The sequence below is a fragment of the Malaclemys terrapin genome, chromosome 2 (assembly GCF_027887155.1).
Source record: "Malaclemys terrapin pileata isolate rMalTer1 chromosome 2, rMalTer1.hap1, whole genome shotgun sequence".
NCBI lineage: Eukaryota > Metazoa > Chordata > Testudines > Emydidae > Malaclemys > Malaclemys terrapin.
The window spans coordinates 10598503-10616776 of NC_071506.1; the positions used below are offsets into that span (position 1 = coordinate 10598503).

The window sequence follows — 18274 nt, forward strand, 5'->3', positions numbered from 1 at the left end:
TGCTGAGAAAGAAGCACAAAAGTTCAGACCAGAACAGTAAACAACAGTAAGCAATCTGAAGGACAAGGTAGAGTGTCCTATGGAAAGAGAGATTCCCCAGCAGTGACCTATTTTCATCAAGGGTCTTCAGCTCCGGCACCGGTGCCTATGCTATTGATGTTGCAGTGCCAACTCTTTTGGTGCAACAAGAAAAGCACCGGGAAAATCTCTTGATATCACTGGTGCCAGAAGCCTATGCAGAAGCACAGGACCTACTCTGCCTCTTGATACTGGATTCTCTGATTGTCCAGGAGACAAGTTGGCAGGTACCAGTGGAAGTTAGGCCGTGGCTACACACAATCTCAGAGCCCAGATCCGTACTTGGTACTGTGGAGGCTAGATCTATGAAGCATGCAGTCCAGAAGTAAATCTAACATGCTGTCCCACGTTCTGGTATATCTGGAGATACGTTCCTGGATCCTGGCATCACCTGGCACATCACCAGTGTGGTCAAGCAGTTCAAGGTCCTCCTCAGAGTCTGAGGTACACCTAGTGTACACTGAGTGACCTAGACAAATTGGAGGATTGGGCCAAAAGAAATCTGAGATTCAACAAGGACAAGTGCAGAGTCCTGCACTTAGGACAGAAGAATCCCATGCAGCGCTGCAGGCAAGGGACTGACTGGCTAAGCAGCAATTCTGCAGAAAAGGACCTGGGGATTACAGTGGATGAGAAGCTGGATATGAGTCAGCAGTGTGCCCTTGTTGCCAAGAAGGCTAACAGTATATTGGGCTGCATTAGCAGAAGCATTGCTAGCAGATCCAGGGAAGTGATTATTTCCCTTTATTCGGCATTGGTGAGGCCACATTTGGAGTATTGCGTCCAGTTTTGGGCCCCACACTACAGAAAGCATGTGGACAAATTGGAGAGAGTCCAGTGGAGGGCAACAAAAATGATGAGGGGGCTGGGGCACATGACTTATGAAGAGAAGCTGAGGGAACTGGGGTTATTTAGTCTGCAGAAGAAACGGGTGAGAGGGGATTTGGTAGCGGTCTTCAACTACCTGAAGGGGGGTTCCAAAGAGGATGGAGCTGGTCTGTTCTTGGTGGCAGATGACAGAACAAAAAGTAATGGTCTCAAGTTGCAGTGGGGAGGTCTAGGTTGGATATTAGGAAACACTATTTCACTAGGAGGGTGGTGAAGCATTGGAATGGGTGGTGGAATCTCTGTCCACTTAGAGGTTTTTAAGACCTGGCTTGACAAAGCTCTGGCTGGGATGATTTAGTTGGTGTTGGTCCTGCTTTGAGCAGGGAATTGGACTAGATGACCTCCTGAGGTCTCTTCCAACCATAATCTTCTATGATTCTACACACTTATGCCCCTTGTTCCTGATGATACTCCCCTTCACCTTAATTGTGGGAATTCTATTCTTGATACCCCCTGTAGTTACAGAGACATGGATCCATGGAGAAGTGATTGCTGAGGTTCTATGCCATAGCCATGGTCTTTCTGGAACCTGTGGGACATGCCTCCCACTTCCAGATCCTCCCTGGTTCTTAAAATTTACAGATCTAGCAGATGACAGGCTAGCTCACACAAGTAGATCTAGGAGGCTATTGTCAGTACTGAGGTTGGTTCTGAGCCAAGACCCTGAAGACCAGACTCGGGGTTCGGAACCTTGACCCATCTCACTACAGGAGGATCAACCTCAGCCTCCTCTGCATTATTCCTATTCATCATCTGCAGAGACTCTTGTTTCCTGGGATTTCTCACCTGTTCAGGATGACTACAGGGCTTATCAAGAGCTTTAAAATAGAGTATCTACTTCTCTTGCTATTCCTGTTGAAGTAGTTCAAGAGAGTTCTCACAGGCTGGTGGACGTTCTGGGTTCAGCAGGACCTTCTAGAGTGGCTCTACCTATCAATGAGGCCATCCTAGAATCTACAAAATCTTTGTGGAAAACCATGCTGTCTGCCTCTGACAGCTAAGAAAACTGAGAAAAATACCATGCCTGCTATTTTCAAGCACATCATTCACCAGGTTTCCCAGTTGTCTCTGCAGTGAATGAAAGTGTGTATCAGGGATGATTTCCTTCTACCAAAGGACAAAGACACAAAGAAATCAGGCCTTGTCAGTGGAAAGCTTTGTACCACATCTTGTCTATGGTTTTGTATCTCTAACCAATAAACCTTATTGGCCAGATACAACTTCTCCCTCTGAGCCAATACCCTGAAGATCTCCGACAAGTTGACAGAGGATGCCAGACAGGAATTCTAGACCAGATTAGATGAGGGCAAGCTGATGGCGTGGACCTCTCTACAAGCATCCTTAGATGGGGGGAGATTCAGGAAGTACATGTAAATGTTCATGACTTCAGTCCTTGGGTCCCCCGTAAAAGATCTATCAGATGATCCAGGATCTCCCTATCTTACAGAAGATGGATGAGATGGTCCACACTGAAATAATTGGGAATTTATATGCCTTTCTCTGAAAGAAAGCAGTTCCACCTTCAGTCTCTACAGAAGTGCCAGGTTTTCCGACAATAGCATAATCAATCTAGAAAACGAGGTAAAAAAACATCTTCTGTGAGTTCTTCAAGACAGTTGGGATATCGCAACCAGTCTCTTTGACTGCCTTGTCAGGGACAGTGTACCAGATTGCAATGTACTGGTTTTTCTCTCCCCTAATTTTTCCAACACACTTTCTGTGTGGTTGGTCCCCCTAATTACTGTGGAACAGGGATACACCTTGCAGTTTATTTCCTGTCCCCCCCTCAACTTCTCTCCTTGTCTCTCATCAAGGACCACTCTCATGAGGATGCCCTCCTCTGAGAAGTGTGCTCTCTTCTCCATTTGGGACCTGTAGAAGGGGTTCCCCCTCTCCATTGAGGGAAGAGTTTCTATTACATTACTTCCCAATTCCAAAGGAAAAAGGAAGTGTCAGACCTCTATCCTAGGCTTGCAAAATTTGCATAAATAAATAACAAAAAGAAAGTTTTACATTGTCATTCTGGTCTCCATCATCCCCTCCCTGGACCTCAGTGACTGATACGCTGCTGTTGACTTTAAGGATATGTATTTCCATGTATATCCATCAAAACCACAGGAGATTCCTAAGTTTTCTGGTCTACAACACTCAGTTTATGGTCCCACCCTTTGGCCTGTTTGCTGCCTCATGAGTCTTTACAAAATGAATGGTGATGCTGCCTGCATTCCTAGGGAAAGGGAGGCATGCAATTATTTCTTTAACTCGATGACTGGATTTTACAAGGTCTATCCAAGCTCCAGGTAGATGTCAGTCTATCCACGATCCAATCGCTCTTCAGTGTTCTGAGTCTATTACTCCTGGGGGGATTCTGTGCTAAAAAAAATTTAAAATTCTGCACCAAAGAATTAAAAATGCTGCAAATTTTATTTGTCAAAATAACACAATATAATCACTCCAGTTTCAATTATTTTGGTAATTTATTTCAAAATACCTGTCGGCAAGTATGTCAACAATACACACAACAACAAAAAAGATTCCTCCAGGAGTAGAGTTTAAAAAAACCCCTATGAAAACCCAGTTCCAGTTGGGGGGTTCTGGATGGGGCTGCATGATCCCACGGAGCCCAGAGACCAGCCGTGGGCACCCTTACACCCCAGATACCTGCACACCCCTCCCCCGAGAGCCCAGCCGTGGGACATCTCCCGGCTTAGAAACCTGCACCCCCAGAGCCTTTAGTCCTCCCCAGCTTCTTTACTGTCCCACTGGGGGATGTTGTATTTTTTTTTTTTTTAAATGGAGATATCCTGTCTCCTATAACTGGAAGGGACCTTGAAAGGTCATAGAGTCCAGCCCCTTGCCTTCACTAGCAGGACCAATACTGATTTTTGCCCCAGATCCCTAAGTGGCCCCCTCAAGTATTGAACTCACAATCCTGGGTTTAGCAGGCCAATGCCCTTCCTTACCCTTTGCCAGAGCTGGGTCTCCGGGGCCATCTCCCATCCCCAGGAGAATGAGAATCAAACCAGGCAGCTAGAGCGTGCAGCCTCTATTTCCGCTGGACTGGGCACTCCACTCACTGCGAGCTGGGCTCTACAGGGTACTGGGACCCCTAGAGGTGGCCAGAAGCTCTGCAGCCCCAATTCTGCAGGAGAAACAAGGAATTCTGCGCAAATTCTGTATTGTGGAGTGGGGCAGAATTCCCCCAGGAGTATAAACTATATATACAGCATTTCCAGCACTGTGTGAGTTCCTATTTTTTGTCAATATATAGCATAAACTGGTAACTCTAATGTCCACTGAATTTTCTGTAAACTTTACAAAAGAGAAGCAGATTCCTTTCTTCTCTTTCTTTAGGTGTTATATTTATAGTCTGAAAAGGGGCTTTGATGGGAAATGCTATACAAAATTTTCTTTAAGTTGTTCTTGGACCCATTGATGCTAAAGAATCTTTAAAGTAGGGCTGTCAAGCGATTATTCGCGCTGCTAAACAATAATAGAATACCATTTATTTAAATACTTTTGGATGTTTTTTACATTTTGAAATATATTGATTTCAATTACAACACAGAATACAAAGTGTACACTGCTCACTTTATTTATTTTTGATTACAAATATTTGCACTGTAAAAAAACAAGAGTATTTTTTCTATTCACCACATAAGTGATAATTAGAGCTGTCAATCGCAGTTAACTCACGTGATTAAGTCAAAAAAATTAATCATGATTAATCGCACTATTAAAGAATAGAATACCAATTGAAATTTAATACATATTTTTGGATGTTTTTCTACATTTTCAAATGTATTGATTTCAATTACAACATAGAATACAAAGTGTACAGTGCTCTCTATTATTTTTGAATACAAATATTTGTACCGTAAAAATGATAAAAGAAATAGTATTTTTCAATTTTACCTCATACAAGTACTGTAGTGCAATCTCTTTATCATGAAAGTGCAACTGACAAATGTAGTTTTTTTGTTACATAACTGCACTCAAAAACAAAACGATGTAAAACTTTAGAGCCTACAAGTCTAATCAGTCCTACTTCTTGTTCAGCCATCGCTCAGACAGACAAGTTTCTTTACGTTTGCAGAAGATAATGCTACCCACTTCTTATTTACAGTGTCACCTGAAAGTGAGAACAGGGGTTCGCATGGCACAGTTGTAGCTGGCGTCACAAGATATTTACATGCCAGATGCGCTAAACATTCATATGTCTCTTCATGCTTCAGCCATCGTTCCAGAGGACATGCTTCCATGCTGATGATGCTCGTTTAAAAAAAAAAAAAAAAGCCATAATTGAATTTGTGACTGAACTCCTTGGAGGAGATTTCTGTCTCCCGCTGTGTTTTACCTGCATTCTGTCATATATTTCATGTTATAGCAGTCTTGGATGATGTCCCAGCACATGTTGTTCGTTTTAAGAACACTTTCACTGCAAATTTGACAAAATGCAAAGAAGATACCAATGGAAATTTCAAATCCTAGCTACAGCACTCGACCCAAGATTTAAGAATCTGAAGTGCCTTCCAAAATCTAAGAGGGATGAGGTGTGGAGCATGCTTTCAGAAGTCTTACAAGAGCAGCACACTGATGCGGAAACTATAGAACCAAAACCACCAAAAAAGAAAATCAGCCTTCTGCTGGTGACATCCGACTCAGATGATGAAAATGAGCATGCTTCGGTCCACGCTGCTTTGGATCATTATTGATCAGAACCCGTCATCAGCTTCTTTTAAATGGGTGTTAAGCCACAGTGGCTCTTTTTTAGATCTTTTACTGTGTTTTTTAACTTTTAAGTTGGGCCTCTATTATGGTGTCTTTGAAAAGTGTCCATGCAGCTTGCAGGGATTTCACTCTAGTCACTGTACCTTTTAATTTCTGTTTAACTAACCTCCTCATTTTTGCATAGTTCCCCTTTCTGAAATTAAATGCCACAGTGTTGGGCCTTTGGGATGTTCTTCCTACCACAGGAATGTTAAATGTTGTTATATTATGGTCACTATTTCCAAGCGGTGCTGTTATAGTTACCTCTTGGACCAGATCTTGCGCTCCACTCAGGACTAAATTGAGAATTGCCTCTCCCCTTGTGGGTTCCTGTACCAGCTGCTCCAAGAAGCAGTCATTTAAAGTATCGAGAAATTTTGTGTCTGCATTTCGTCCTGAGGTGACATGTACCCAGTCAATATGGGGATAATTGAAATCCCCCACTATTATTGAGTTCTTTATTTTGATAGCCTCTCTAATCTCCCTTAGCATTTCATTGTCACTGTCACTTCCTGGTCAGGTGATCGATAATAGATCCTTACTGTTATATTCTTATTAGAGCATCGAATTATTATCCACAGAGATTCTATGGAACATGTGGATTTATTTAAGATTTTTTCTTCATTTGATTCTACTTTTTCTTTCACATATAGCTGTTCTGTCCTTCCGATATATTTTATACCCCGGAATGATTGTGTCCCATTGATTGATTGTCCTCGCGCCACCAGGTTTCTGTGATGCCTATTATATCAATAGCCTCCTTTAACACGAGGCACTCTAGTTCACCCATCTTATTATTTAGACTTTTAGCATTTGTGTACAAGCACTTTAAAAACTTGTCACTGTTTATTTGTCTTCCCTTTTCTGATGTGTCAGATTCTTTTTTATGTGAATGGTTTTTGTGTGATCTGGCCCAAACTTTATCCTCTTCCATCCTCTCATCCTGACTAAAACCTAGAGAATCTCTATCAATACACTCTTCTCTAAGAGAAGTCTCTGTCCGATCCACTTGCTCCTCTGCAGCAATCGGCTTTCCCCCACCTCTTAGTTTAAAAACTGCTCTGCAACCTTTTTAATGTTAAGTGCCAGCAGTCTGGATCCACTTTAGTTTAGGTGGAGCCCATCCTTCCTGGATAGGCTCCCCCTATCCCAAAAGATAAGAGGGAAGATTCTTTCATGGACCGAGAACTGGTTAAAAGACAGGGAACAAAGGGTAGGAATAAATGGAAAATTTTCGGAATGGAGAGGGGTAACTAGTGTTCCCCAAGGGTCAGTCCTAGGACCAATCCTATTCAACTTATTCATAAATGATCTGGAGAAAGGGGTAAACAGTGAGGTGGCAAAGTTTGCAGATGATACTAAACTGCTCAAGATAGTTAAGAACAAAGCAGACTGTGAAGAACTTCAAAAATATCTCACAAAACTAAGTGCTTGGGCAACAAAATGGCAAATTAAATTTAATGGGGCTAAATGTAAAGTAATGCATATTGGGGAAAAAATAACCCCACTATACATACAATATGATGGGGGCTAATTTAGCTACAACGAATCAGGAAAGAGATCTTGGAGTCATCGTGGATAGTTCTCTGAAGACGTCCACGCAATGTGCAGTAGCAGTCAAAAAAGCAAACAGGATGTTAGGAATAGAGCGATAGAGAATAAGATGGAGAATATCTTATTGCCCTTATATAAATCCATGGTATACCCACATCTTGAATACTGCGTACAGATGTGGTCTCCTCATCTCAAAAAAGATATACTGGCATTAGAAAAGGTTCAGAGAAGGGCAACTAAAATGATTAGGGGTTTGGAACAGGTTCCATATGAGGAGAGATTAAAGAGGCTAGGACTTTTCAGCTTGGAAAAGAGGAGACTAAGTGGGGATATGCTAGAGGTATATAAAATCATGAGAAAGTGAATAAGGAAAAGTTATTTACTTATTCCCATAATATAAGAACAAGGGGCCACCAAATGAAATTAATTGGCAGCAGGTTTAAAACAAACAAAAGGAAGTTCTTCACACAGCGCACAACCAAACTGTGGAACTCCTTGCCTGAGGAGGTTGTGAAGCTAGGATAACAACAGGGTTTAAAAGAGAACTAGATAAATTCATGGAGGTTAAGTCCATTAATGGCTATTAGCCAGGATGGGTAAGGAATGGTGTCCCTAGCTTCTGTTTGTCAGAGGGTGGAGATAGATGGCTGGAGAGAGATCACTTGATTATTACCTGTCAGGTTCACTCCCTCTGGGGCACCTGGCATTGGCCACTGTCAGTAGACAGGATACTGGGCTTGATGGACCTTTGGTCTGACCCAGTATGGCTATTCTTATGTTCTTACAATGTCACCTGAAAGTGAGAATACGTATTTGCATGGCACTATTGTAGCCCGCGTCGCAAGATACTTACATGCCAGATGCGCTAAAGATTCATATGTCCCTTTATGCTTCAACCATCATTCCAAAGGACATGCATCCATGCTGATGACAGGTTCTGCTCAATAACCATTCAAAGCAGTATGGACCGATGCATATTCACTTTCATCATCTGAATCACCAGCAGAAGGTTGATTTTCTTTTTTGGTGGTTCGGATTCTGTAGTTTCTGCATCAGAGTTTTGCTCTTTTAAGACTTCTGAAAGCATTCTCCACATGTCGTTCCTCTCAGATTTTGGAAGGCACTTCAGATTTTTAAACCTTGGGTCAAGTGCTGTAACTATCTTTAGAAATCTCACATTGGTATCTTTTGTGTTTTGTCAAATCTGCAGTGAAAGTGTTCTTAAAACGAACAACATGTGCTGGGTCATCATCCGAGACCGCTATGATATGAAATACATGGCAGTATGCGGATAAAACAGCAGGAGACACATCTTTCCCCCCCAAGGAGTTCAGTCAGATATTCAATTAACATGTTGTTTTTTTTAATGAGTGTCATCAGCATGGAAGCATGTCCTCTGGAATGGTGGCCTTAGCATGAAGGGGCATACAGATGTTTAGCATATCTGGCACGTAAATACCTTGTAATACCGGCTACAAAAGTGCCATGTGAACCCCTGTTCTCATTTTCTGGTGACATTGTAAATAAGCAGGTAGCATTGTCTCCCATAAATGTAAACAAACTTGTTTGTCTTAGCGATTGGCTGAACAAGAAGTAGGACTAAGGGGACTTGTATACTCTAAAATTTTACATTGTTTTGTTTTTGAGTGTAGTTATGTAGGAAAAAAAATATACATTTGTCAGTTGCACTTTCATGATAAAGCGATTGCACTACGGTATTTTTATGAGGTGAATTGAAAAATACTATTTCTTTTGTTTATATTACTATTTTTATTACAAATATTTGCACTGTAAAAATGATAGTGATCACTATACACTTTGTATTCTGTGTTGTAAATTAAATCAATATATTTGAAAATGTAGAAAAATATCCAACACTATTTAATGCATTTCAATTGGTATTCTGTTGCTTAACAGTGCGATTAAAACTGCGATTAATTTTTAATGGTGATTTTTTTAATTAATTGTGCGAGATAACTGCGATTAATCAACAGCGTTACTTTAAAGATATCTTTTTCCTTGCAGTTACCTAGTTCTAGAACAGTCATTTAAAATTAACAGTTAATACAAGCTAAAAGATAATTGCCTGTAATTGTAATCTCCTATGATTAAAAATCTAATCTTTGTTTTTATCAGTCATACAACATTCCTCTATACATTTGATAATATTAACTTACTTGAGAGATGTAATAACTTCATTAATAGTTTTTAAACGTCAATAAAGATTGCAGGTTTAAAGTTTATAATTTACCTTTAGAAGTTCCTTATTTGTGACTCTTTTCTGGAATACATCCCTCTTATCCTATGAGATGCAAACATGTTCAGGAGTGAAATAAACCACAGATTTAACTTTTTCTGATTAAGGTTTAATTTTGTACAGACATGTCTTATACATGTACATAGTCAAATCATGCAATTTTAGTGCTAGGCAGATTTACTGAATACTTTGGGGACTCTGTAAATGCTCAGCAAAACATCTACACTGTTTTACAAAAATTCCACAGAACCTAGAAAAAGCTAGGAACCCAGCCAACTACAAGTCATCTGCTCTAAATGCTAGGTACCATAACCTCTTTCCCAACTCTCATTACGGTCTAAAGTTAGTTCTTTATTTTCTGATCTCTAGGTGATTATTGTGTTTAACAATGTAGTATTGAGAAACTCACAAATTTATTATTTTTTGTATTAGGTAATGACCATTTTCCTTATCCTAAAATAAGACTTTCCTATTCCTTAATTGTCATTCTGTTGCCAGTGGTTTACTGCAGATAGCAAATATTTTACCCTAAAAAAATAAAAAAGGGGGGAGGGATAGCTCAGTGGTTTGAACATTGGCCTGCTAAACCCGGGGTTGTGAGTTCAATCCTTGAGGGGGCCACTTAGGGATCTGGGGCAAAATCAGTATTTGGTCCTGCTAGTGAAGGCAGGGGGGTGGACTCAATGACCTTTTGGGGTCCTTTCCAGTTCTATGAGATAGGTATATCTCCATTAAAAACAAACAAACAAAACAACTTTTATTATAGTGCTGACTTGATTTGTAGTTAAGGCTTCCATGGAGTCCAATTATGTTCTAATGTATACTTTCTCTGCATAGTAACAGGTGCTGGATAGTTCCAATTCAGCAAAGCACTTCAGCATATGCTTTACTATATTCATTAGCTTTAGTCCATCTGTGTTCAATGTACACATCAGCGTGTAAAGTCAATGGAAGCTAAGCATGTACTCAAGTGATTGCTGAATGGGGATGGACTTCAGCACATGCTGAAGTAACTAAGCTGATGCATAAGTGCTTTGCTGAAAAAGGGCCAAAAATAATATATAATATTTAAATCTTTCTTTGTATGCAGCTTTTTTCCTTCAGCCACTGCCGAAAGGTTCTTATTGTCCCTTTATTTTTTACATACGTGAGTTGACTGCATGTTCATAAATGCACTTTATTATTTTCATGTGCTCATCATGTCTCTGTATTTATTCTATGCTAATGGTTTTGGTGATCAACAAAGCTGTTTATCTCTTGTGCTTCGTAATATTGATTTCCCAGCACCAAGCCCCGTCTTTCATCATACTATATTACATTTTAAAGTGAAAAATAGTAGAAATTTATCATTTTCAAAACACCTGTGAATAAATGTTTCTCATTAAGTAAAACACACTTTTTCTTGATTTATTGATCTTTTTTCTGCTGAATCCAAATACTTAGATGCTGTGAATTACAAGTCAAAGTTTGCACTTACGCTTTCTCTCCTTATTTAACTTTTTTAATTAATTTGCTTTGAATTTGTATCAGATTTTGTTGCTTAAGTTTTATATGAGATGTTAAACTGCTTTTATTTAGTTTTTAAGAGACAGGCTATGCTTTTGTAGCTTCAGATTTTCAGTTGGCAATTCATAACATAAAATATTATTCGTCTAGTTTCCCTTGGTTCCAAAAATATGGCATTGAAGTGTTCCTGAAGAATTTGAATGCAGCTGGGAAATGCATCTTCTTATTAAAGCTAGCAATGTGACCTATACAGTGAAACCCCATAGTATTTTTTTTAATTTACTAAGAGATGATGTTCCCCAGTTACTTATCAGTTACCTTTAGTAGTTGTTGAGAGAGTTGTTGATACAAAATTGCTCAAGATTGACAAGTCCCAGGCAGATTACGAAGAGCTACAAAAGGATTTCTCAAAACTGCATGACTGATCAATAAAGTGGCAGATGAAATTCAGTGTTGATAAATGCAAAGTAATGCACATTGGAAAACATGCAAACTATACATATCGAACGATGGGATCTGAATTGGCTGTTACCACTCGACAAAGAGATTTTGGAGGTATTGTGGATAGTTCTCTGAATGTGCAGCGGCAGTCCAAAAAGCGAACAGAATGTTGAGAACCATTAAGAAAGGGATCGATAATAAGACATAAAATATAATATTTCCTCTATATAAATCCATGGTATGCCCACATCTTGAATACTGCATGCAGATGTGATCACCCCATCTCAAAAAAGTTATATTGTAATTGGAAAAAGTTCAGAAAAAGGGCAGGAAAAATTATTAGGGGTATGCAATGGCTGCCATATGAGGAGAGATTAATAAGACTGGGATTTTTCAGCTTGGAAAAAAGGCGACTAAGGGGGGATATGATAAAGGTCTACAAAATCATGACTGGTGTGGAGAAAGTAAATAAGGAAGTGTTATGTACTCCTCAGAACACATGAACTAGAGGTCACTAAAAGAAATTAATAGGCAGCAGGTTTAAAACAAACAAAAGGAAGTATTTTTTCACACAATGCACAGTCAACCTGTGGAACTCCTTGCCAGAGGATATTGTGAAGGCCAAGACTATAACAGTGTTCAAAAAAGAACTAGATAAATTCATGGAGGATAGGTCCATCAATGGCTATTAGCCAGGATGGACAGGGATGGTGTCCCTAGCCTCTGCTTGCCAGAAGCTGGGAATGGGCGATGGGATGGATCACTTGATGATTACCTCTTCTGTTCTTTCCCTCTGGGGCACCTGGCATTGGCCACTGTCAGAAGACAGGATACTGGGCTAGATGGACCTTTGGTCTGACCCAGTATGACCATTCTTATGCTCTTATGAGAGAACAATGATACCCAAGTGATCAATTGGAAAAATACCATACAGACTTTTTTCCTCAGTTCCCTTGTGTTTCAAATAGACTTAAATTTGGGAAATGATCTTTCCTGTATGATGTCTTAGATACCAAGGTGATTGGTGCCTTAGGAGTACTTAAGATAGTGATGCAAGGTAGGTGAGAGATCTTTAATTGGACCAACTTCTCTCTCACCAACAGTTACCTCACCCACCTTGTCTCTCTAGTATCCTGGGACCAACAGGGCTACAACAACACTGCGTAAGATAGTGATAACATTTCCACCAGATTTAATTTGAGGGTTCAAATAGCCAACTAAAATGTGAGCTTACTATCTACTCTTACTCTTTCATATGTATGTGCTAACACATCCTGTACGTTACACTGAAAATGCTAATTAAAATGCACCAATTTACATCTACTATTCTGCTTTCACGAGCTTGAGTCATATTTAATCTTAGAAATGTAGTGTTGGAAGGTATCTTAAGAAGGCATCTAATCCAGCCCCTCCTGCCTGGAGGCAGGACTAAGTATATCTAGACCATCCAAGACAGGTGTTTGTCTAACCCAGGGTTTCTCAAACTTTGTCATAGTGAGCCTCCTTAAGTTAAGAAAAAAATTGTGCCTCCTGTAGTTTAATAGGACAACACAAAGAACAAAAAATCCCATATTTTCCAAGCATGAGTAATAGGGTTTTGATCAGTGTGTAGTTATAAGAGTGTGAATGTCAAAAGTACTAATTTTATTTCATAAAGCACCTTTCATGTTATCTCGCAGTTTTGCTCATCAAGAGTACAGATTGCAGTAGCTAAAATAAAACTGGTGATAGTGACTGTAAAAGTGACACAGAGGGCTAAAATGAATGGCATCAGCCCATAAAAAAGCAAGAGACGAGTACATTAGTGTGAGAGTAACTGGACCAACTAACTGAAACAGAGAACAGTCCCTATTATGGAATTGATTGACTTACAGCAAGAGCGTCCAACACAGGAACACATAGGCAACATGCCTGAAGCCCAAAGGCCTTGGGAAACAGAGCACTCAGCAGCAGCTCTTAACTTTTGCCTGTCTCTCTCTTGTACTGGCAGGAAGGACTAGTCCCCCCTGACAGGTGCTCCATTGAATGGCACAACAGTGGTGTCTCGCAGTGCACCCAGCCCTGCTGTACCACATGCTGTTCTAACTGCATCCCTACATTGCATCCCTGATGGTATGATCACTCTGATGTGCTATCAGAGTAGCAGCCGTGTTAGTCTGTATCCGCAAAAAGAATCAGAGTACTTGTGGCACCTTAGAGACTAACCAATTTATTTGAGCATAAGCTTTTGTGGGCTATAGCCCACTTTATCGGATGCATGCAGTGGAAAATACATTAGGAAGATATATATATATATATATATAAGATTTGGGGTGAAAAATATAGAAGAGAGGGGATAAACTGATGTTTATTTTCTATCAGCGACATTTCATATATACACACACACACACACACACACACACACACACACAGATCATGAAACAATGGGTGTTACCATACACACTATATTCCCCACACACACACACACACAGTTCCTCACATCTTCTTGTCAATTGCTGGAAATGGGCATTTTCATTACCACTACAAACAGTTTTTTCTCTCCTGCTGATAATAGCTCACCTTAACTGATCACTCTCCTTTATAGTGTGTATGGTAACACCCATTGTTTCATGTTCTCTGCGAGAGGCGCAGGCGGACCGCAGTGAAGACACCGTGGTGAGTAGATCTAAGTACATCGACTTCAGCTACGTTATTCACTTAAATCGTAACTTAAATCGATTCCCCTCTCCCCCCCCCCCCAGTGTAGACCAGACCTACATTCAGTTTAAAGACAGAACTTTTCTGCTTCATAGGTACAGGGGATTAAATTTATAGATAACCAAAGTGTTTTTTATGTTGTGTAATATACAAAATTGTAAAAGGTTAATACTTACCAAAAGGGGCCTTTTGTCGCCGCCGCCCAGCTGGGACCCTCCTTTCCTTCCCTGCCCGGAGGGTTAGGACAAGGTGCCAATCCAGCTGTTCCTGCAGTGTGGCCTGGAGATAGGTGTAGTGGACAAAATGAAAAGTCTACAATTGTGTAAGTGAAACATCAAAGGATAATAATTGGAAATCCAGTCTACTAATTAGTTAGGCGTACCACTGTGTGGTATCTTATATTGGCTAATGATAAACTTTTACCAAATTTATACTTTTGCATCCTATTAAAATGTTGCTGAACCAATCTGAATATGTTAAACAACCTTGATCGATACTGAGTTTGCTGGATGGTACTTCTGGTCTTCGTAAAATGTGACAATTCAAAATTCAAATTGTTTTCTGCTCCATTGTATTTATACAATTTCCCACTATTTCACTGCAACAAACTGTGACACAGCCTCCTTTGCAAATAAAGATTTGGGGTGAAAAATGTAGGAGAGAGGGGATAAACTGATGTTTATTTTCTATCAGCGACATTTCAGCCTCTTCTTTACAGTGTTTTTGGCTAAATAATGGAAAAGTTCAGTAGCTTCTTGGAGTCATTTTTGATTTTGTCCTTGTGTGGCTCCAGTTCTTTGTTAATTATTTCAAACTAGGTTTCCACTGAAACTGTGACAATGGAATTGATTATCAGCTTTCACATTTACTGCAGTTAGAATGAGAAATAACCACCTAGTGAATTCGACACTGTGAAGACTTAAAAATGTGACGAGCTAACTAGTTTTATATATAGGGCCCTACCAAATTCACGGTGCATTTTGGTCAATTTCATGGTCATAGGATTTTAAAACAGTAAATTTCGTGATTTCAGCTATTTAAATCTGAAATTTCACGGTGTTGTAATTGTAGGGATCCTGACCCAAAAAGGAGTTGTGGAGTGGTCACAAGGTTATTGTAGGGGGTGAGGGGGATTGCGGTAGTGCCACCCTTCTGTGCTGCTGCTGGCAGCGATGCTGCCTTCAGAACTGGGCAGCTGGAGAGCGGTAGTGGGCGGCCGGGAGCCCAGCTCTGACGGCAAAACCGCTGCCAGCAGCAGCGCAGAAGTAAGGATGAAATGGTATAGTATTGCCACCCTTACTTCTGCACTGCTGCCTGCAGACCTGGGCCCTCAATCAGCAGCTGCCACTCTCTGGCCATCCAGCTCTGAAGGCAGCAGCGCAGAAGTAAGGGTGGCACGGCATGGTATGGTAAGGGTAGCAATACCACGACCCCCCCTAAAATAACTTTGCAACCCCCCTGCAACTCCCTTTTGGGTCAGGACCCCCAATTTGAGAAAGGCTGGTCTCCCCCTGTGAAATCTGTATAGTATAGGGTAAAAGTACACAAGACCAGATTTTACAGAGTAAGGCCATATTTCATGGTCTGTGATGCATTTTTCATGGCCGTAAATTTGGTAGGGCCCTATTTATATAGAACCATGTTAGATGTCCCACCTACCTTCCAGAAGTTTCTGTTAACCAATCCCACTCCCCCTTGAAAGTTCAGAACTCCACCCACTCTTACCTTTTCAAGGACCACCCCTTTTACAAGATTATAAAAAAATTAGCATAAAGTATACTGTGTATGGTATCATTTAAAAACTCATGATTTGCTGATCATTGTTGGCCTGGTAAAATGTGTGGCAACATTGTATGCAAAGAGCCAAGATTCCACTGTACGATATTACCAGGACATGTTCTGAAGGGCAGTGACAAACAAGTTCCCTAGAGACAAAAGGCTAACCAACGCCTCAGCCAGGTGTCAACAAGATCAAATGCACCATCACCTGATCAAGTGGCCACTCTTCAGCAGCAGAGAGGGTGTGGGCAAAAAATCTACATTTTGACAAAGTAGCTTAATGGTCCTGACCATGCAATTTTTCTGTCTCCTGAACGTCAGTTGGAGATGATTCTTGCAGAAGAGAAAGGGCTATAAGAGGAAAGGCCATATCTCCCAAATCATCTCACCCTTGCCCTCTACCCATGGCAGTATCAACCCCTGAAGAACAAAGGAAGCAGCATTGCACTGGGGAAGGCTGGGGAGATCCTGAATGAAAGAGGTTCAGGCAGTAAGACTGTTGCAACATGTGATGAGAGAGACCTTTTGCTTTGTATTCACTTAGCTTGTTAAGTGAGGTATTAGTTGCCTTTCACCTTTTATTTCCTTGTAACCAATTCTGACTTATACGCCTCATTACTTGTCACTTAAAATCTTTTTGTCGTTAATAAATTAGATTAGTTGTTTATTCTAAATCAGTTTGTTTGGATTGAAGTGTTTGGGAAACTCCATTTGGGGTAACAAGATTTATGCATATAATTTTCTATTAATGAAATGATGGACTTTGTATGAGCTTGTATTGTGCAGGAGGCTTCTGGGTAGTACAAGACAGATATTTCTGCGGGAATGTCTGGGATTGGGAGTTTGCTGATATTGCCCTGCAGTGTAATTCAATAGTGGCTGGCTATAGAACTCATACAGTATAGCTGGGAGTGATTTACATGCTGGTGGCTGTGTGTGAGTAGACCAGGAGTGGTTGTTCTCACAGCGAAACAGTGTAAACGGCACCCCAAGTTGGGGAACTGAGGGGACCACAGCTGTCCATCAGTCCAGATTGACCCTTGGTAATGTCAAAGCTTCATCCATTCCCCTTCGTCCTTAGGATTCTGAACAGTTAGATAATATTTTTTCTCTCATTAGTCATAGTAGACATAACAAGAATCTTAGGGCTGGTCTACATTTAAAAAGCTGCACCAGTGCAGGTGTGCCACCATAGCATTTTAGTGAAGATGCCACTATGCCAGTGGGGGGAGAGCTGCTTCTGTCAGTGTAGTTAATCTACCTCCACGAGAGGTGGTAGCTATGGTGACGGGAGAAGCTCTCTGCCAACACAGCGCTGGCTACGTTGGAGGTTTGGTCGATATAACTACATTGCTCAGGGGTGTGGATTTTCCACATGCCTGAGCAATGTAGTTATACCTATATAAGGTTGTAGTGTAGACCTAGGGTACGTCTTCACTACCTGCCATATCGGCGGGTAGCAATCAATTTATCTGGGATCGATATATCGTGTCTCGTTAAGACGCGATATATCGATCCCCGAATGTGCTCACCGTCGACTCCGGAACTCCACCAGAGCGAGCGGCGGTAGCGCAGTCGACGGGGGAGCCGCGGCTGTCGATCCCGCGCCGTGTGGACCCCAGGTAATTCGATCCAAGATACTTCGACTTCAGCTACGCTATTTGCATAGCTGAAGTTGTGTATCTTGGATCGAATCCCCCCCCCCCAGTGTAGACCAGCCCTTAGTGTTTTCATTACTTCCCTTCTACCTTTCTCAAACAGTTAAGGTTTTCATTTACAGATTGAAATTGCAGCCTAATGTTTCTATTATGAGGAAATTTCATATTATGTTCATGTAAATACTTCAAAGGGACAGTTTTAAAAATGAAAATAACTAAAGCTTCTACAAACAGTGCAGTTCTGGACCCCTAATTACTAGACACAGAGACAACTTGCAGGGGGTTCAGAGAGAAGAGCAACAAAAATAGTTTGCAGCATGCAGGGACTGATTTTTTTCAGCGAAGATCGAAAGTTAAATTTGGAAGCTCCATTTCTTAAGACTTCTAAAAACTCAACTGAACAAAATTCTAGTAAATGTACAATAATGGACAATGCTGCAGGGGATGTTCTAGATAAATGGTTCCCAGTTTGGTCTCTGAATCGGTTGTTCATGAAGTGCTTGCTAGTGGTTTGTAGAAAATTGGGTGGGTTTATAACTTTCCTCCTTGTTTCCAGCTGATTCTGCTGTCTTCCTTCATTTTTTCTGAAACAACACTGATCTTAATAGTTTGGGTCTTAAAAGGACTTTGTCAACAAAGTCGTGTA

The 18274-nt window shown here is 40.7% G+C and overlaps 1 protein-coding gene across 3 annotated transcripts in view; it reads left to right on the top strand.

Moving 5' to 3' along the window:
• Positions 1-18274, top strand: part of TRAPPC9 (trafficking protein particle complex subunit 9) — an 831895-nt gene that overhangs the window by 298280 nt on the left and 515341 nt on the right. The window lies entirely within an intron of this gene.